The sequence below is a fragment of the Neomonachus schauinslandi genome, chromosome 4 (assembly GCF_002201575.2).
Source record: "Neomonachus schauinslandi chromosome 4, ASM220157v2, whole genome shotgun sequence".
NCBI classification, from domain to species: domain Eukaryota; kingdom Metazoa; phylum Chordata; class Mammalia; order Carnivora; family Phocidae; genus Neomonachus; species Neomonachus schauinslandi.
Window position 1 is genome coordinate 96438525 of NC_058406.1, and position 21679 is coordinate 96460203.

Below are 21679 nucleotides of genomic sequence, written 5' to 3' on the forward strand. Positions count from 1 at the left end.
CCACACCCCGTGCAGCACACGAACCGGGAACGCTGAGAGTTTGGGCAGGTCAGCGGTTTCTCCTGGCACTTATATATGCTTCTCAATTCAAGGGAACCTTTTATTCCTTAGAACATTTTCCCCAAGTATGTAACACTGAAATTTCTTTTTTAAAAAATTTTATTTTATTGTTGTGTTAATTGTAACATTGAAATTTCTAAAAGCATGAACTACTTACTGACTTTTTAAAAGAAAAGGCACATTTGAAATGGAAATATTTTTACAAAAATACTGTTAACCATATGCTGGGGGCCCTGGCCTATCACATAGGAAATCATGGTTTTAAAATGAAAAAAAAAAAAAAATCCTTTCAAACATAGAATAAGTTTATAATTTTTGAAAACATGAAACAATGAGCAAACCCATGTTTTCTTAAGTCATCAAAACATGTATTCAAATTCTCACATTCTAGGGCCTTGGGAAACATCATTTTTGAGAAGGTAGCAAATAATTTTTTTAAATGATGAAAACAACTGAGCAAGGTTATTTTTTATTGTTGTTGTTGGGGGAGGAAGGGCAGAGGGAGAGGAAGAGAGACTCTTAAGCAGGCTCCATGCCCAGCCCAGAGCCCAACATGGGTCTTGATCTCATCATCCTGAGATCATGACCTGAGCCAAAATGAAGAGTAGGATTCTTAATGGACTGAGCCCCCAGGCGCCCTGATGCAAGTTTATCAAATGCCAAGAAGTGAAAGTTGGCTGGACCATTGATTGGAAATGTGTGTATGTGTGTGGGGAGGAGTGGGACTGACATCCTCCACAGACCAGATTCCAGTAGATTCTTGCCCCCACCTTTCCCTATCCGCCTGGGGTCTCTGAAGGAAGCAGGGTTAGCTGTCGATTCCTGGGTGTTCCTCTGCTGCGCAGCAGAGGGCAGTAGAGGACTGCCCATGAAAAGAGCCTCTTTCCCACCCATACCCCACCCATACCCCTCAGAGCCCAGTAGGTGGCACCCTCCTCAGCCCGTAACTTAAACCTGGCTTCTGGCCGAAGGGTTTCAGCTGATGCTCAATGACTGACCTTTCCTGCCACGTTGGCCAGCAATTACAGTCTCCGTGCTTAAAGCTCAGACTTTCAAAGGGAGCCCCTGAGAGAGGAGTCCGTCTGCTCTGTTTGCAGGAACAGAGTGCCTGGCTCTGAAAAGTCTGATAGTATTCCTTTATTCTGGTCAGTATTTTTTTTTTAATTCTCCAAAAGACCTTTTGTTTTAGAGTGGAATGGTTGGTAGTCAGCCCCTGTTGTTGACCTGCTCGCGTTTGCGTCTCAGCTCTGACACAACTGTATGCCCTTGGCAAGTTGTTCACCCCTCTCTACGTCTCCATTTCTTCATGGGTACGGTTAGGGGCTGGATTGTGTCCCCCGTGCCCCGGCCAAAATTCGTAGGTGGAAGCCCTTTACCGCCAGCACCTCAGAATCTGACTGTGTTTGGAGATGGGGCCTTTAAAGACACCTCTTTAGGTTTTAACACCAGGTTAAAATGAGGCCGTGAGGGTGGGCCCTGATCCACCAGGACTGACGTTCCTGTGGAGAAGGGGCGGAGGCACCTGGGGCAGGGGTGCAGGGAGGAAGGGCCCTCCGCAGGCCAAGGAGTGAGGCCTCAGGAGAAGCCAGGACTGCCAGCACCTTGATCTCGGGTTTCCATTCTCCAGAACCGTGAGGAAATAACGTTCTGTCTTGTAAGCCATGCGGTCTGTGGTATTTTGTGATGGCGACGCTGGGCAACGAATCCAGGCCTGAGGAGAGAGGAGCTACCTCGCCGCTCTGAGGAGGGGGGTAAGCAGAATAATGGGTGTCAGAGGCTCCTCATTTCAGAATCTGGCACATAGTAACCGTGGAACACGTGCTTAGCATTTTAGGCACCAACTCGCCATGGCCATTGCCCCATCCCTGCCAGGCCTGGTAAGGACCCCCACCCCATGTATAAATCCTTCATGAATAGGCTAGAAGCCATCGAAGGAAAACATGCGCAGGATTCCACCCCGAGTTCCACAAACCCATCTTGTCCTTTGTCCTTCTTGCTCACCAGAGAAGTAGCTCCGGACTTGTCCTCGTGTGTTGGAACCGTGCTGCCCAACGTGTCAAGGACGGCTTTCCATTTAGCTCCTGTCCTACCCTCCATTTCCTCCTGCAAGTGTGGCCCCCTCTTCCCCCCTTTCACCATCCAGCTTCCTGAGCTATTGGACACGTGGCCCTGCTTCCTTGCCTCCAAACACCTTTTTTGTGTGAAAGCTACCATACATGTTGGAATTGAGAGTGTTTCAAGAACAATAAAACAGACACCAATAGTCACCATCTGGGTGAAAAATAGCATTTGGCCAGTACTATAGAATTCTAGGTGCCGGTCCTCCCCCTAGCCCCCTCACTCCCCAATTTTGTGTTAGTCATTCTGCTGCTTTTCTTTATAGTTCGACTACCTATCATATTTCTTTGAACCTAAGCCCCCCACAATTGTGAGGCGAGTCTTTATTTCACGTCTAAGAAAGAAAAAGTGCTGCTAAACGTCATTGCAAGACGCAGCTGCTTATAAGATGCATCCCCCCCCCCCCTCCGTTTAGGGAGATTAGAATGTGAAAAGTGTATTTTAGAATCAACAAAACATGACCTGCATGCATCTGGATGTCTTTTGAGTTGTGCCCATTTTTTTGCGCTTCATATCAATGGAATCCTACTATACAAAGTCTTTGTGACTGGCTTTTGTCCGCCGTGTGCTTCTGAGAGTCTCCCGTGTGCACGGAGGTGGCAGTGGTGTGTTCCTTTTCACTGCTGTGGAATATCTGGGTTGTTTCTAGTTTTAGTGATTTGAACCGTTTTTATGCACATTCTTACATGTACCTTCCAATGCACTCAGGTCTTTTAAGGGTAGGTACATAAGAGTGAAATCTCAAGTTCAAAGTGTGTATATATATATATGTTTAAATTAGTGAGGTAATGTCAACATATTTTCTGAAGTGGTAGCACCAGTTAAAAGGGTAGCTCCCTTTTAATGAAGGTGAATTTTCAGTGACTTTCTCCATGGCGTGGAGTGCATTTTGTATCTTGTGTAAGAAATCCCATTTTTTAAGGTTATGGAGGTATGCTTGCTCCTATGTTGTTCTCTAAAATTTTACTGCTCTGCGATGTCCACAATAGCCAAACTGTGGAAAGAGCCTAGATGTCCATCAACAGATGAATGGATAAAGAAGACACGGTATATATATATACAATGGAATATTATGCAGCCATCAAAAAATGAAATCTTGCATTTGCAACGATGTGGATGGAACTAGAGGGTATTATGCTAAGCGAAATAAGTCAATCAGAGAAAGACAATTATCATATGATCGCACTGATATGAGGAATTTGAGAAACAAGACAGAGGATCGTAGGGGAAGGGAAGGAAAAATGAAACAAGACGAAACCAGAGAGGGAGACAAACCATAAGAGACTCTTAATCTCAGGAAACAAACTGAGGGTTGCTGGAGTGGAGGGGGGTGGGGAGGTGGCTGGGTGATGGACACTGGGGATGGTATGTGCTATGGTGAATGCTGTGTATTATGTAAGACTGATGAATCACAGACCTGTATCCCTGAAACAAATAATACATTATATGTCAAATGAAAAAAAAAAAGAAAATTATAAGAAAAAACTGTCCTGAAGTAAGTTGGAGAACATCTATTTTTGTGGCAAAAAAAAAAAAAAATTTACTGCTCTGCCTTTCACGAGTTAGGAAATACTCTCTCTTTTTTTCTATTCAATTCTAATAAAATTAGAATAATCTCTTTGCTTGGAAGTTTGGTAAGACTCACCTAAAAAGCTGACTGGGAACCTTGTGTTTTCTTTGTTGGACGATTTTAAGCTGTTTATTTCCTTTTAGGGATAAACGATATTCAGATTTTCTACTTCTTGAGCTTCTTGTTAATTTGTATTTTACTAAGAATTCATCTGTTTCATCAAAGTGTTCAAATTTACTGGCAAAAAAGTTGCTCATAGTACTTTATTTAAATTCTGATGTGTTTGTACTCCTCTTTCTTGATGAGACTTATCAAGTAATCGTTGTTTGCTTTGTTCATCTTCATATGTTTTTCATTAATTTTACTTATATCTTTCCCTCTACTTCTTCAGGTTTATCCTAATGTTCTTTTTTTTATAACTTCTTAAATGCTTAGCTCAGAACTCCTCAGCGTTTCTTCTTTTCTAAGTATATGAATTCCCTTTTAATACCAGTTTAGTGGAATTCCACAGGTTTTGGTAAATGGCATTTTCATTTCATTTAGTTCTATTTATTTTCTGATTTCTACCATGATTTCCTTGTTGACCCATGGGGTACTTAGAATTTTTTAAAAAGTATTATTTTCAAACATACTGGGTTTCCTCATTATGTTTTTGTTACTGCTGTCTAAATAGATTGCATTATAGTCAAAGACAGTGGTCTTGGGGCGCCTGGGCGGGTCACTCAGTTAGGCATCGGACTCTTGATTTCAGCCCATGATCTTAGGGTTGTGAGATAGAAACCAGGGGAGTCAGGCTACATGCTCAGTGCGGAGTCTGCTTTTCCCTCTCCCTCTGCCCCTCTGCCTACCCTCACATGTGCTCGAGCTTGCTTGCTCGCTCTCTCTCTCAAATAAATAAATAAACAAACAAACAGATAAATAAAATCTTTAAAAAAAAAAGTCTTTAAAAAAAAAGACAGTGGTCTGAAGGCTCCGATCCTTGGATGTCCGTGGAGGCCAGCTTTTCACCTTGTGCTTCTGCATTGGTCTGTACATACAAGGGGGTACATAAGCTTAGATGCAAGGTGCAAGGAATGTCAGGTCATGTGTTGCTCAAAGTTTATGTATATTTCAGATTTCTTTTTTGGCTGCATTTTCCAACATTTACTGAGAGAGTTTTGAAATTTCCCTTTATGAGTGTGGATTTTTCAATTTCTCCTTACAGCGCTGACAACTTGTGCTTAATGTACTTTCAGGCTATATTATTAGGGACACACAGGGTTAGAATGTTCGTATCTTCCCACTAAACTGAAGAGTTGATCATTGTAAGGTGACTTTTTCTTAACTATTGTAAACATTTTGTGTAAACATTGATTTTGTCTGATACTAATATCAGGACACCACCACTTTATTTGCCCTAGTGTATCATTTTCTATCAGCTTTCCACCTCTTTGTATCTTTACATTGTTGATAACTCTGTCTCTTATAAATGGCTAATTTTCTTAAAAAAAAAAAACCATCTGACAATTGAGGTCTTTTGACTCTAATGTTTAATCCATTTACATATATTCTGATGACTAACACATTTGGATTTATTGCTACTCTTGTACTTTCTATGTGACCCATTTTCTAAACCTTCTTCTGTCTTTTGCCCCACTGTCTTGCCTTTTTATTTATTTATTTATTTATTTAAAAGATTTTATTTATTTATTTGACAGAGAGAGAGAGACAGCGAGAGCAGGAACACAAGCAGGAGAAGTGGGAGAGGGAGAAGCAGGCTTCCCGCCGAGCAGGGAGCCCGATGTGGGGCTCGATCCCAGGACCCTGGGACCATGACCTGAGCCAAAGGCAGACGCTTAATGACTGAGCCACCCAGGCGCCCCTGTCTTGCCATTTTAAATACAAAATTAAGGGGTTTTTTTTTCCCTTTTCTACTTCTTTTTCCCCCTTACTAGTTTGTAAGGCCCACATGCTATCTCTCTGTCCTTTTAATGGTTACCAAGGCTATTTGTACATATAGACTAATTCTATAGGCTGAAGTGAAAAGTTAACCAATATCTTTTTTCTTCCAACAAGGACTGCAGGGGTTTGGCTCTTATCACTCCCCTTCCCCTGTTATCTGCTATTATGACCCTGGATTTGGAGTCCAGCTTGCTTGCCACTACCCATCTCTCTCTCTCTCTCACACACACACACACACACACACACACACACACACACACACACACACACGTCTTCCATCCCATGGAATCCCCAGTATGTGGCACGCTGCAGACAGCCAATAACCCTGCAGGGCACAAGTGACTGGAGCTTCCAGCAGCAGTGGTGCAGGCTTCTCATGACGATTTTGGTTTGAACATTTGGTGGAACAAATATGCCTGATTGCTTTAGAGCTTCAAGTATCCTGATGTGGTGTCTGATGCCCCAGGGATTCCCTGGTCTCCGCCCACCGCTCACAATCTGGGTCCTCTTCAGTTTTCAGGTCACGGTACTTCTCTGCTGCCAATCCTCCAATCACTTCCCATCTCACTCATCCTAAAATCCAAAGGCCCAGATGATCTGCAACCCCCGAGCTTCCTGAGCCTACCTCCTCCTCTTTTCCTTTCTCACACCCACCTCCAGTCACACCTTGCTCTTAACAGAACACTCCAAACATGCCTCCACTGCAGGACTCTTTACTTGCTTCCTCTAAAGACCTTCCCTAACCTCCTTATACAAACTAGTATCACTGGTCCCTACTCCCTCCTTACCCCAGTCTTGATATGTTTAGCCTCCTGCTTGGCTTTATTTCTCTCCATTGCACTCAGCACCACCTGGACATTCTTTCCTTTCTTCCTTTCTTCTTTCTGTCTATGTCTGTCTGTCTATCTATCTATATCTATCTATCTATCTATCTATCTATCTATCTATCTATCTATCATCTCCCACTAGAGTGAAATCTCTGTGAGAAAGAGACTTCGGGCGCCTGGGTGGCTCAGTTGGTTAAGCGACTGCCTTCGGCTCAGGTCATGATCCTGGAGTCCCGGGATCGAGTCCCGCATCGGGCTCCCTGCTCGGCAGGGAGTCTGCTTCTCCCTCTCCCGCTCCCCCCTCCTGTACTCTTTCTCTCTCTCACTCTCTCTCTCAAATAAATAAATAAAATCTTTAAAAAAAAAAAAAAAGAAAGAGACTTCATCTGTATTTTCAGGGTTATGTCTTTACAACCCTGGGCACATACTAAACGCCAAATAAATAATATGTTGAATGAAAATGTTTGCAGAACTCCTTCAGAAACTATCCATTCAGGTCTCAAGCTTCTTGGACTTCTACATGCATTTGGGGTTTTTTTCTCTCCTTCAAAACAATGGAACCATAGAATTTTCTCACTTGAAGAGATGGTAGAGGTCTTTACATTTAGAGTGCAGTACCTGGGGGTTCAAACAGGTTGAACTGTGAGGCTCAGATATAAACTTTGAGCTGGTTTGTAATTGAAAGTCTAAAATGCTTTCTTTCGCTCAGAAGCCCCTGAAACTTCTCAAGTGCAAACCTAAGCAATGTAGGAATTGAAATCCAAATCAGACTCTGGCTGGTCAAACATTTTTGGTGATTTTTCCTCATCTGGGGCCTGTGTGCTGACTTGCCCCCCTCGCCCTCCACCCTGGTTCTACTGTCATGGTTATCAGGACATCAGCATGGGAAGGATGCTTGTGGGACACGGGGACCTGCTTTTGTGGGGTCTTTCTCTCTCCCTCTCTCCCAAAGAGAATTAAAAGGGTACTGTTGCTTCTTTTCTCTGAATTCAGAATCTATTAGTGGGTTTAAGTGGCATGGGAATGTGTAAGGATTAGGGAAAGTAGTCCTAATCACCACGGAGGAGATCTGCAGGTGACCTATACAACCCTTCGCTGTAGAGGTGAGAAGGGAGAGGCCAGAAGAGAGGCGAGAAAATGATTTGCTCAAATTTGCAATGTCCCCAACTGAACTCTTGATTTCCCTTTTCCAGCCTGCCCCCACTCAATAAATAGAGTCATTGTCTAACCATTTGCTTCAGCCACAACCCACGAGTTGTCCTGGAGCCTCTCCTTCCATCACCCCACACCTTCAGTGCCCCAGTGGATCCTCTTGGCTGTCCTTCCCACATGTAGTCTGAGTGTGCGTCCCTGCGCCCTCCACACTGCTCCCGCTGCAGGCCAAGGTACCCCCTCTCCTCTCTAGAGTACTACAGGGACGTTCTCACTGGGTCCCTTGCTCCCACTTTTGCCACTCACCCCACCCCACCCAAGGCTTCCCCACAAGACCCAGTCGTCTCTTTGCCATGCAAATCAAATCATGTTTCCCTGTCCCAACCCTTTAGTAGCTTCCCATCCCTCTTAGAAAAAACCCCAAACTCCCCGCTGCCCGCCCGCATGGCCCACGTGATCTGCCTGCCACCTTTCTCTCTGCCCTTGCCCCCCACCTCTCACCTCCACTCCATTTGGGCCACAGGATGCCGCCTCCCTTGCCTTGTTTCCTACACAAGCTCATTCCACCCCAGGCCTTCGTACCTGTTTGCCCCTGTGTTCAGAAATCCCTTGACTCGCAGCCAACATAGCCCCCTCCTCCCTGACCAGTCTAACAGATAGCACCCTTCCTCTCTGTGCCGTCACCCTGCTTTACTCTCCCCATAGAGGGTTGCCTGTTCCTTACTAGAATGTAAGCTTCTCATGGGCAGAGTCGTCTTGATCACTGCTGCATCTCTTGCACCGAGAACAGCGCCTGGTGCCTAGCATGTGCTCAGTGAATATTTGTTAAATGGATAGTTAGATGAAGGGATGAATGAATGATTTTGCCCCACAATAGGCTTCACTTCCTGGCAGGGTCTGGACTCGAACCCAGGTCTTCAGATGCTCAGGCCAGGCTCTTCTCCCCCACGAAGTAATATTCCAAAGGGTTGAGGAATCACATCCTTGGCTTTAGAGGAAGAAAAGCTGCTTCCAGGCTCTGGATGCCTTTCTTTCAGCCTCCCTGGGGCTACCTAGGGGAACACTGAGGTGTCCTTGTTGTAATCAGCTCAGCCAGGATCCAACACCGGCGTTTTGTGGATTGTGTGAGCAACACAACCCCCTCTCACACACGTGCATACACACACACTTTGCTTTTATTTATTTATTCATTTATTATTATTATGTTATGTTAATCACCATACATCATTAGTTTTTGATGTGGTGTTCCATGATTCATTGTCTGCTCCATGCAGAACATGCCCTCTTTAATACCCATCACAAGGCTAACCCATCCCCCCACCCCCCTCCCCTCTAGAACCCTCAGTTTGTTTCTCAGGGTCCATAGTCTCTCATGGTTCGTCTCCCCCTCCGATTCCCCCCCACACACTTTGCATTTAAACAAAACACATCAGAAAGGGGTTCAAGCCTTCACCCTCCCTTCCTGCCAAGCGTAGGGACAAACAGTAGGGCTCTTGGCAGAAGGTCTCTGTCCCGTTCTCTTTGTCTCTGGGTCTAGACCATTCATTTCCTCTCATTCAACCAGCATCATTTTTGGGCTGCATGACTTTCTTTTGTGAGCTTTTATCTTCTGTCCTCAGGCTTTGTAACCTGTGAATCTTCTATCAGGACCTAACCTTTGAAGGCCAAATACAAAAGAGCGGTGCTTCTGTGTGAATCGTGAATCGCGTTGTAAAGGAACAAAACACTTTCACGGCGTAATGCAGAACTCTTGAATATCATGTAAAATGTCACCTCCCTCTTGGGGGCATAGAGGGATATTAGGGTATTAGGTGGAGTGCCCAACCCAAACGGCAGCGTAGTTTCACACCTGAGAGATCAGGTGAGCAAGCCACCTGCCCCTCTCTAAGGAAATCCACAGTTTGGGTCATTTGGGGGCCAGGGGTCAAAGAGAGCTGGGTTCTGGGCTCCTGCGCTGCTGGGATCATGACACCTTCTCAGCTTGCCCTTCCCTCCCCTCTCCTCCTCCCTCCCAGAGGTTCTTCCTTGCCCACAGTGTGGATCAAGGGACATCAGGAAAGCTCTCTGCCCTTGACTCTCTCTGTCCAGGGGCTACCATTAGTGACTTGTGGCCTTGGTGACCAGGATATGGTTTCTTGACTGAGTGAGGAGGAGCAGTGGGGGTGGGGCACGGGTGCACCCCTCACCCTGCGGGGGCGGGGTGCGGAGAGTCCTGGGGCTGCGTTGGGGAGAGAGGTCTGCAGCCGCGCTCAGTGCTGTATGACTGCGGAGCGGCAGGGGGCGCCCGCGGCTCCTCTCCTGCGGACCCTGCGCACAGGCAATGCCACCTGCCTGAGCAGTCCCGCCAGCAAGCCCCCCCCCCGCCCCCCGCAGAGCCCTGCGCCCTTGGGGTCCTCGGTCGCTTCACCTGGCGCCTGGAAAGGCCCTTCTGACCCACCGGGCTGACCGCGTGCTCCCGGGGGCCCCCTCTTTTCTGACTGCACCATGGGTGTCCAGGCCCCCCCAGCAGACCGCGGCACATCCGTGCGTTGCTGGGCGCCCAGCGCCTCCCCACAAGAGTGGACGGGCTGCGGAAGAGAAAAGGCAGACCGCGCTCCTATAATCCCTTGTCCTTACAGACCCCTAAGGAGAAGCCCCGAGGCGTCTGGGAAGGAGGGTTAGGAGGGAAGGGGATGCTCCAGGAAAGGAAAGGACTCCAAGGTGTGCTGATCCTTCCTATGCACCAAGCACATTTTTGTGTACTTTCTGCTCTATCTTATGTCGTTGGTAGGTAGGCATCGTAAACCCATTTTGCTGACGAGCATTTGGAGGTTCAGAGAGAAAAAGGAGTTCCCTCAAGTTCACCCTGCTGGCTGCAGGGGAAGCCATGTTTTGTGCCTTTGTCGTAATGAATTTCTCACAGTACAGGGGCCGGGAGAGATGCATGGAGACAAAGCAGACCGGGCCTTCCAGGTAGAAGCTTCAGCCTTCCTGCCCCCTCTGCAGTCAGATGAGCCCTCAGGGGCCAAGGGAGAGGGAATGACCCACACCTTCTGCCCTTGGCAGGGTTCACTCCTCACATGGACGCGGATCGTGGTCCTTGAGGGAAAGGGGATTGGGTGGAGCACATGGGATGGGGGAAGGAGCTGTCTTAGAACTTGCCCTGGGCTAACATTTTCAAGTTGTACCTTTGAACGCTATAAAAAAAAAAAAATCCTCAAAACTCACTCTTTCATAGGAGTTAATCATTCATTCTCACCGCAGGCCAGATGACCTTTGGCATGTGGTTGGGGTTTTGTTTGCTTTTCTTAAAAGTCCTAGAGTTTAGAGCGAGACCAATGTCATTTAGGTGAGGAAGAAAGGAATTTGGGGTACGGTACAGGCCTTGGTTTTCTTTCCTCCACCTCCTGGGAGTTTGGAAGTTTGAGAGGGTATGGTTTCAGAGCTCAAGCAAGTTGATCATCTGTGGCTGTGGCCCTCATGGGGTGCTGAATGCCGGAGACCCAAGGGGACAAAAGCATACTAAAAACAAAAAACAAAATCCAAGCGACCGCCCATCCTGCACCTGATTCCTTTAGGACCTTGCTCTCATGTGGGTGGCAGCTATGTTCACCAACAGAGATCACTTGCTTTATTTCATTACTGTAGTTCCCTAATCAGCTTTGCACAGAGAGAGATGCAAGTTAGCAACTTTTCAATTTTAATATTTGAATCACCTAAAAGATAATTGACCTCCTATAAGAATTAGGGAGGTCAATTGGCTGTGTGAACTTGGGCAGGTCACTCAACCTCTCTGGGCCTCAGAAGAGGAGTGAGTTCCAAGGCCCCTTCCAAAGCCAATGCTCTGCAGCCTGTAATCCCACAAGCTAGCTCCACTGGGTATTTTTGACCCGCAGATGAGAAGGGCTGACATTGTCAGGCCATACCCATCTCTCCAACGTTCTGATAGGTGGCTAGACATTCTTACCAGACATCCCATGGGCACTCAAGCATGAGATGTCCTAAGGAAATGGTTGGCTCCTCTTCCTAGTACCCAGGTGCCCCCCTCAGTATCCTCTTCAATTCCCTCTGTCCTTCAACCTCCATATTCATCCACTCCCTGAGATTGGAACATTCCGGTTGTGAAGTGCCCTCTGTTCCTAGTCCCCCAACTTCTGCTGAGTTCAGTCACCTCTCACCTGGACTCTTGCTGCCACCTCAAATACCCCCAACAGCCTCCTTCCTGTCACTCCCACTCTGATCCATGCCAGGTCTGTCCACTAACCCATGGGTCTGGCCAGTCTCTTCCCACTACGGACACTTGGATGGTCTCCCACGGCCAGCCCAGCAAATAGCTGCCATCTGGGTCCTGCATGATACAGGCCCAACCTCACTTCCCTCCCACATGTACTGTATGTTTCAGCGCAGCTCAGTGCCACACTCTTCACGTTCTGTCTGGAACACACGTAGCTACCTTACCTGCTAAAACACCTCCCTCTTCATCAAGGCCTGGTACACATGCTCATTTCTCCTTGCAACTTTCTAGGAGACCCCCATTAAGGTTCAATTTCTCACTGATTTATTCAGTCAACAGATACTGAGCACCAACTGTGTCCTAGGTGCTGTTCCAGGTACTGAGAATTCAGTGGTGAGTAGAGATGTGTTCCTACTCACAGGGAGCTTGCCTGTGATGGCCACAGAATATAAGCAAACAAACAAGGATATTCTAGATTCCCATAAGTACAACAGAGGAGCCCTTGGATCCGTTGACTTTGCTATGGTCTACTGTAACATGCCTATTTGTGATTAAATACGACCTCGTAAGGCGCCTGGAGGAAGAATCTGACTCTCATTTATCTTTGTAACTTCCACGATGCCGAACACCATGACTTGTGGGTTGCAGTGCCTCAGTATGCGTTTGGGAGAAGGGGCGAAGGAAGGGAGGGAGGAAGGCAGGGCTGAATTTGGGAAACATTCAACAAATACTCCTGGCCAGCAGTGGAGCACCTACTAAGGTCTTCACTTGTTAAATTCAGAATTGAAGTAAAAGGAAATTCTCATCTTGCGGGTGTCATTTTCGCAATCCCTAGAGACAGCGTTCAGTTTGAGAACCTCGCTCCATATAGGAGAGGCGACAGAGGACATGGGAGGGCGCTGCACAGACAGACCCGGGAATTAGTCCCTGCTCTGCCATATAATTATTGAGAGAAGTTGAGCACATTCCTAATCTCTCAGAGCCTTGATTTCCTCATCTGTAGAACGGGGATCATAAAACCTGCCTCAGGAAATTGGAAAACCAGATAAGACAGCGTGTGAGAAATTGCTTCTTAGACTGAAATAAAGCAGCCCGTAACCATAAAATGGATTCCGGATTACCCCAGGTCCTTTTCCTGGCTTTGTTTGGGGAACACTAAGACAGGCTATCTGCTCCCTAGAGGGGAGGAAAAAGGAAAGCTGCTGGAGATAGGAATATTTTAATATTATTTCAAAATCTACCATTCGGGGTCCTTAAGGAAGAAAGAATACTAGGCTCCCAGGGTAACCTTAGGCTGCCTGAAAAGCAACTGGGTCTTTCTTACTCTTCCCTAAAATATGTCCTCCTAGGATTGCCCCTCTTCCAACCATTAGGGATTGTCGATGCAAGCACCGGAGACACACAGTTGCCTTCCCTAAAAAGCATGCCCTGGTGCCTCATGCTCCCGGACAAAATAAAATGAAGTCATTCCGTGCTCCTTGCCATGATTTGCTCATGCCAGCACATGAAATGTGCCTTGCCTACAGTCTCTACTCACCAAACATCGATTGCAAAGGTGCTGCAAACTTCCCCCTTAGCCCACTGCTCCTTTGCAGCAGCATCTCAGATTCCGTTCTACATCTTCAGTGCCTCCTGAAATTCACTCATCCCTGCAGTCCCCATGCCAGACTGACTCCAGTGGGGTTGGAATGGGAAGGAATGACTCAGTCTCAGGATGCTGCAGCCAGAATCAAGCTTTTGAAGCAGGATATCACTCCAAAAAGATGTAATCGCAGAAGGGTAAGGTCTGCACTGGTGGCCACTGGGAGATAAACTTGCCCCTTGCTTGTCCAAACTTTCCTGATGGGTTCCAGAGTTTTGACAAAAGTTCCTGCGGCATCTTGAACTGTTATCCCATTTAAAAATTAAGTCCCCTCAAATGGCTCTTGACCATCAAGATCTACTCTGATGGAGAGGGGATATAAGCAATTACGTGGACACATACACCCCTTCAGATATTTGATAAATATTAACTGAATTGAAAGAAGGGGAGAGATATACAAGTGTATAACAATCTGTCGTTAGTGCATTTTTCATTGGTGTATTCTTGGCACCTCACTCACTCCTCCTGACCACCTCAATCAATTAGGGCCCCAGAGGGCATCTCCCCCAGTTTCTGCTCTCTCCTCCTCTCTTAACACACATGTGCTTTTTGGGGTAGAGCAGGGATGGGGAGTAGAGGGTATCGCAGATAACTGTCTTAAAGTTGCAGGGAATTGAAGAAAATTGAATGGAATCTTCTAGCCGTCTTCATTCTTGCTCTTCCATTCCACCTCCCCATTTACGTGGAACCTGGTAGAATACCTTACCCTTAGGGGATTACAGAAGAAAAGGTCACCACAGAAGGAAAAGAAACCCTCTGGACAGCAGGCACCTAGAGAGTGGGGGAAGTCTCTGCTGTGGTGGATTGAACACCGTGCTTTCCGGAGATTAGCTGCTGTAGACAAGAGCTTGCCATAGCTTCCATGTGCTGCAAGTTCTCACTCATGAAAACCTTCTGCAGTGAGGTCCTGGCAGCCACTGGCCTTGGGCACAATTGCTTCTGTATTCACTTTCCATGGGAGGGGGTGGCATGGGGGTAGGAGGTACACAGAATTTCCCTGCCACCACCATCTGGGGTCCAAGCAGAGAGCCAGAGGAGAGCTCACAGGAACTCTGCTGAGAGGGACTTTGCACTGAGGACCTCGACCTGTGGCATAGCTTGCTCCTTAGTACACATGAAGACATTCCCCCCCTCTAAGACTCAGTTTCCCCATCTGTAAAATGAGAACAATAACACACATCTCATGTGATTGTTGGTGAGAAAATTATGTGAAATGTATTTGAAAGCACTTTGGCAAAGGTATTGTACAAAAGCTGGTGACCATTACCAGAGAGCTAACACACACACAAAACACACCCATTTTTAAACTTTATTTTAGAAATTGACATACGGTAAAATTGCCTGGTGTGTGTGTACAGTTCTGTGCATTGTAACACATGTACAGATTTGTGTAACCATCACCACAGTGAGAATATGGAGGAGTATCATTGCCCCATTCACTCATTAAAGGACATTTAGACGATGCATTACTATTTTCATATATCGCTGGATTCAATTTGCTACTATTTTGTTGAGGATTTTTGCATCTATGTTCATGAGGGATATGGATCTAAAGTTTTCTGTTGTCGCTGTGTGGCTTTGGTCTTAGGATAATGCTGGCTGCTAAAACAAGCTGGGGAGTGCTCCTCCTTATTTGCCCTTACTTCTTCTTCTTCTTCTTTTTTTAATTTCATTTATTTATTTGACAGAGAGAGAGAGAGCACAAGCAGGGGGAGCGGCAGGCAGAGGGAGAGGGAGAAGCAGACTCCCCACCAAGCAGAGAGCCCAACGCAGGGCTTGATCCCAGGACTCGATCCCAGGACCCTGGGATCATGACCTGAGCCGAAGGCAGATGCTTAACTGACTGAGCCACCCAGGCACCCCTTGCTCTTACTTCTTGAAATGTTTGTGAGCATTCACTAGTGAGACCACACAGGCCTGGAGATTTCTCTTTTAAAAGGTTTTTTGGGACGCCTGGGTGGCTCAGTTGGTTAAGCGACTGCCTTCGGCTCAGGTCATGATCCTGGAGTCCCGGGATCGAGTCCCGCATCGGGCTCCCTGCTCAGCGGGGAGTCTGCTTCTCCCTCTCCCGCTCCCCCCTCTTGTGCTCTCTCTCTCTCTCTCATTCTCTCTCTCAAATAAATAAATAAATAAATAAAATCTTTAAAAAAAAAGGTTTTTTGACTATGAATTCAATGTCTTTAATCATGATAAGACTATTCAGATAACCCTTGTCATCATGACTGAATTGGTAATTTGTGGTTTTCGAGAAATTAGTCCATTAGTCCATTTCATCTAAATTGTCAGATTCGTGTGTAGAGTTGTTTGCAATAATTCTCTTATTACCTCATTAATGTCTACAGCACCTGTAGGCTCTCATTCCTAATATCAGTGATTTGTGTTTTTTCTCCTTTTTTTATTAGATGTTTATCGATTTTGTTGATCTTTTCAAAGAAACACCTTTTGGATTCATTGGTTTTCTCTATTGTTCTATTTATCATTTCATTGATATCTGCCCTTCTTTTGTACTCCCCCCCTTTTTTTCTTGCTTTGTCCTGATTTTGCTCTTCCTGTTCTAATTTCTTAAGGTATAAGCTTAGATGATCAATCTGATACCTTTCTTTTCTAATATAAGCATTGATGTTTTCTTCTAACTGCTTTAGGTACATCCCATAAGTTTTGATATTTTATGTTTTTATTTTCATTGAGTTGAAAATATTTTCTAATTTTCCTCGAGGCTTTCTAACTAATGGATTGTTTGTAAATGTTTTGTTTAATTTTCAAGTGTTTAGAGATTTCCCCACATATGTTTTTATAACCATTAAACTTAGGAAAGTTGTAAAAATCTAAAGAAGCCATTATTTTAGAAATGAAATAATTTACTGAGCACCTCGTGTGTGCAAAGCACTAGGCTAGGTGTTGTTTGGAGTGTAAGGCTGCATGAGACATAGATCCAGCCTCCTTCAAGGAACTGATTGCTCAGGAGGAAAACTAAGACACTCATGCAAACAAATGGGATGCATGGTGGTCAGTGATAAGAAGCTTCTACGTGGTGCAGAGAAGGGCTGCCATGGGGGGGGGGGGGTCAGTCTTTTCCCGCCCAGGTGATCAAGGTCAAAGGTGTGAACTGGGCTTTGAGAATAGGTAGGACTTCCAAAGTGAAGATCTTAGGGTAGCACCATGTTGGTTAGAGGGAACTTTGCCTGGCCAGGGCAGTACACCCTGCCCTTGGGCACTCTCCCATGATGCCCCACTGAGCCTGCTACCACGTGGTGCATTTGGCCTGCTGAATTCACACGTGTCTGGGGGAGTGACCTAATAGACGGACTGGACCGAACTCTTCCAGAAATTGAAGGCAGCTCCCAAAGCCTGTAGAGAAACAAGTAGTGTTTTCTGGGCCAGCAGAAGGGAAGGTGGGTGACAAAAATAAAGCTAACAGCAAAAGAGTATTCTACTTCTCTCGTATCCTGCCACCTCACAGATATGGTCTGTCCTTCTGCCTCATCAGAAACTGAGCTGAACTTGGAAGTTAAGGACTCCAAACCCTAGAGCAACTCATTGGCCAACCCCGGAGCATGCGGCCAGGTTGTGGACGTGAGCTGAATCAGCTCTGAGATTTGGGCCTCTCAGGCCTATAGAAGTCAGGGGAATGTTAGAGTCACTGAAGCCAAAGGAGAATGGAATGGCAAGTGGTAGGAGAGAAATATTTGCTCCTGTCCTGAGGGCTTGGGCTCACTACATCAAGGAACAGAGGGGTTCATATGAGATAAAAATAGCTCCCATCCTCTGGAGACACAGGATTGCTCAACCACAGAGAACGAATTCCAGGGGATCCATAACCACGTCTTCTTCATTCTTTCTGGGGTTGTCAGTCATATTTCACCTTCTTTCCCATTTTTCTGCACAACCTGATTTGCAGGGTCTGCTCTCAGCACATAAGAAAACAGACTAAAAGCAATGCTTCTGAGATTTTTGAATTTGCATTTCTCCCGTCAATTTACTTTGCACTTGCATATTTTGTTTTTTACTGAAGACTGATTGTGCATATGTTGGTGATTTAACAAGAAGGAAATATGTTTTAAGTCTCCTAGCAAAGATTAAAATAACTAGATTTAATTTTATAGAAAAAAATTTTAAGAAATGGTTGACTTCTCATTGAATTTTGGGGGGCAAGTTACATAAACTCTCTCGGGGTGGCCACAACATGGGGAAGATAAGACAGCAATCTTAGCACCTAGTACAGCTGGGCAGATGTAGAACCCTTGATATGGAGATGTACTGCATGAAGAAATAAAAGATACTGCGAAATCCCACCATGGAATTTCCAAATGATGCTATGAAAATGGAGCTAATCTTGGTACCTACCATCTGGCCCCAAAATGAAAGGTCTATATGACCTGTTTTCTCATGCAAATAACTAGTTTGTTCTAAAGAGGAATAATTTTAAGGCACAAGAAATTTTTAGGAAGGACCAGATTCTGATTTATGCAAAAACAAGACATCCTAAGGGATTTTATATTTTTCATGGTGCTTTATAGTTCATAAAAGGCTTTAACGGGCCACATCTCTTTCAGATTACCAGAATCGCCCCCAGAAAAAAGGCTGGGCAGCGATCAGTCACTCTGGCCTTACAAATGGGGAAATAACGACTCCAAGAGAGTGAAGAAGTCCATGGCTTATAGGGACTAGAAGCAGTTTCAACCTTTTGTATCCAGTTCTAACTAAGGTCTCTATGGCCTAGGAGACTATGGTCAAAGCTATTCGAAAGGAAGAATGAACCTTTTCGTACTAAGTGGTACATTTTTCTAAAGTGCCTACAAGCATTTGAGTAATGGTTTCAGACTGATACTGGATTCATTTTTATGAGGAGAGAATGTGAGGTTTTACCTAAGTTATTTAAATAGCGGTGTATGCATAAACTCCAGATGTATAATGGGGATGAAGTGAGGGAGAAAGGGGGAGTCCAGCAGGCAGCTCTGTAGGCTGCTCTGGGCTTACCAGCTTGACTGCTAACTAAACCTCCCCACTGCGTGTTGCCTGTGGCTTGGTGATGCCTTTTCAATGAAGGCTGCCGGCACACAGCTTCATGCCCCTGCAAACTCAGCTGGGGTCAGGCTTACAGATGGATCTGGCCCACTCAGGACAGATTATGACCCATTTTAAGGGATCCCTGCTTCCATTCAGGCTCCTCAGGTGAGCTTCCAGCTCTTCAGGGCCTGCCCTGCTCTGGGACGGACTGCAGAAGACCCAGTCAGCCACAGCAGGTCTTGAGGCACTGCAACCCTCTGCCAAGCCTCAGCAGCACTGATGGGCAAGATGAACAGACATGGAGGCCTGTGTGTGTTGCGCACTGTGCCAGGAATCCCATGAAGAACCGAAGAGAGTCCTTGCCTCAAGGCTTATATTCTCATTTCTCCTGTCTTTACTACCTAAATAATTGGCTCTGAGAAGGATTTGGTTCTCTACTGTCTTTTCTTTCAGTGAATCCCCAAGGCAATCTCATTGCTACCAGAAAGCAGTGAGAGAGAAGCATCAAATGGTCAGGCTGTGCTCCTCGGGGAGTCGCTCTGGGGGCCTGCCTTGAGCATTGCCAGATGCTTAGCATCCCCAGCTTCTGGGCACCGAGTGGGGCTCACCTGCTACTCCCAGTCACTGTGACAACCATTAAAACATCCACCGCCCCACCCCCCCTTTTTGAAATGACAGTATGGCTCTCACATGAAAATCACCAAATTCCTTTGACTAATGATATTTTTGTTTCAAAATCTCTTACCCAATGACAGTGGAGCCAGCAAACTGTGAACTGCAGGTACAATTTGGCACAGGCCTTTTTTTTGTGTGATCCTCGGGCTAAGGATGGTTTTGTATTTTTAAAGGGTTGGGAGCAAGAGGAGGCGAGGAAGTGAAAGAGTCCGCATTTCTTCTGTGGCCCTTTACAGGTGAAGGTCACAATTCATCAAGCAACGATCAAGTACTGCCGGGTGCTGGTGACACCATGCTGGAGAAGAGCTCACTGTTGCCCCGAGGGGACAAAAGTCACGTGTGGGAGAAAATGAATGCACCACAAGGCAAGTGCAGTGTGTACGGTGATGGGGGCGGGGAGGGCCCTCCACGTATGGAAGCACAAAAGAGGGGCACCAGGCTCAGCCTTGGGGACTTCGGGAGTGCAGATAAGGGGAGCCTTCCAAGAAGAGGTGGCAGGTGAAATTAACCTGAAAAGAGAAGTAAGTATGAGCAGGAGAAGGGTGTGCTGAAATGGGGGAGGGGGTAGAAAACAGCCCAGACAGGGAGACAGAGACAGAGAGAGGAAGAGGACCCAGAGGCTGTTAGCGGGACACAAGGTAGAGAGTGTCAGGAGCTGAAGCTGGAGAGGGGCTGAGGGCCGCGCCCAAGGACTTTGTGCCTCCCAGCTAGATGTTTGGACGTTCAAATGATGGCCCCATCGCTTAGTCGCTATGTGGCCTGAAACAAGCCTTTCTGTGCCTCAGTTTCCTCACCTAATACATGTGCTTAAGAGGAGGACCTGTCTCAGAAGGTGGCCAGGAACACTGAATGACACAGTCCATACAAAGCATGCAGAACCATGCCGGCTCAGGATTCACACTCAGCAGACGTGGGTAACTGTAGCTGTGGGGGCCATCGCTCGTTTGCTATCAGCCATAGGAAGGCAGTGAGAAGCTATGAGCATCTGCTGTGTGCCCGTCTCTACCTTAAGCTCTAGGAGTACAAGTGGTCTTGTCTCGTGACGTCTGTCCGAGACCCGGACCTTGCAGAAATCCAGGCAAAAAGTGCTAGGACGCTGGGGTTCCCTGGTGCCAGTTGCTGGCACTCAGGAAGTGGTCATGGTCCATCCTCTCTGCACTGAAGGCACCTAGGGGTCTGCTCTGAGCACGAGTGTTTGCATCTGAGAGCCCAGGAAGGCAGGAGGTCTGGAATAGGGGCATGAAGAACTCCTCAGTTCAAGGAGCCGCGTGCTTCCCTCTTTCTCCTAAAAGGAAAATATCAAATCTGGCTTAAGAGCAGAGGAAAGTAGTGAGCCTTCACCGGACCCAACTCGCACTTGACCCTGGACAACTTCTCTTTGCTTCAGTGACCCTCTCAAGTCATCCGATCTCCGAAATGTCTTTGGGCTCATTGCAATCCTTCAGGGGGTCTCTGTCTCCTCCCACAAAGAACACCTCTCCCTGCAGGTATGGTCCAATCTGGAGCAGAACCCCTAGAGGCGGGAAGACCATCTCCCGTGAGCTGTGTCCACCTGGGTTGCTTTGCCCCAAACAGAGTCCACACCATGGGGAGGGCTTGCCCTGGACAGAAGAGCAGTCCCTTCCTGCCCTTCCCTGTGGGAGATGGTCTCCCTCTGGCTGCTGTGCCCTAGCTCATCCATACCCTTCTTAGACACAGACATAGTCTGCAAAGGACGCCGGGGAGTAAGTGCCAATTTGGAGCAGGCAGCCCTCCCCCGCCCCCCCCTTTCCCCTGTTGGCAGTGCAGTGAGCAGAGAGAGAGATCCCTTGCTTCTGGAAAGCCCCTCCGAGGCTTCTGTGCTTCTAAGCTGGTGGTGACCTCCAGGGTCAGCACCTCTCTGTACAGGTCGGCCACGTGGCACTGGGCCTGCTGCAGAAGCACTGAGGATACAGTCCTGCTGAGTGTGGCGGGGGCTACCTGGGATGCCTGTGGCCCAGGTTCTGTCATCCCCACTGCAGGTGCAGGCCGGCGCCCGCAGCTGGCCACCTCGGCCACCCAGCCCAGGGCCCATGCAAGTTGGACTCTGTGCAATCTCTAAGTGCTCTGGGCTCCTTTGAAAAGGAGAACATTATCTTCGATATTGTTATACAGTAATGAGAAAATGTTTCTGTGTTCTGCGGCTTTCTGGCTGAGCACTCTGTGCTCCGTGAGGAAATATGCTCTTATTTATTTTCCCTCCAGAATATTAAAGTTGACAGCACAGGGACTCAGATCTCTGGTCATTTCCAGACCATTCGCCTCTCCCCGCCCCACCCTCTGCTCCTCAGCCACCCTGTCACCTGCCCCCAGGGCCTCAGGCCCTCGCACCTGACTACCCAGGTTCTTAGCTGGCCATGTACTGTCTAAGCACTTTGCGCCGGTGTGTCCATGTAATTCTTACAATAGCCCTAGAAGGTAGGGATTACCGTTGTTGTCATTTCTCAATTGAGGAG

The 21679-nt window shown here is 46.9% G+C and overlaps 1 protein-coding gene across 2 annotated transcripts in view; it reads left to right on the plus strand.

Annotated features, from left to right (window-relative positions):
• The window catches only part of MAB21L3 (mab-21 like 3), a 42723-nt gene extending 23207 nt beyond the window's left edge, over positions 1-19516 (plus strand). The window contains exon 8 of one of the 2 annotated variants that reach the window (XR_002480341.1): positions 19442-19516. The gene's annotated coding sequence lies outside the window, so the exon portion shown is untranslated. Of the gene's footprint in view, positions 1-1687; positions 3209-19441 lie in introns of those variants that run through there. The other variant, XR_002480343.1, reaches the window with a different exon arrangement.
• Positions 19517-21679: the final 2163 nt, after the last annotated feature.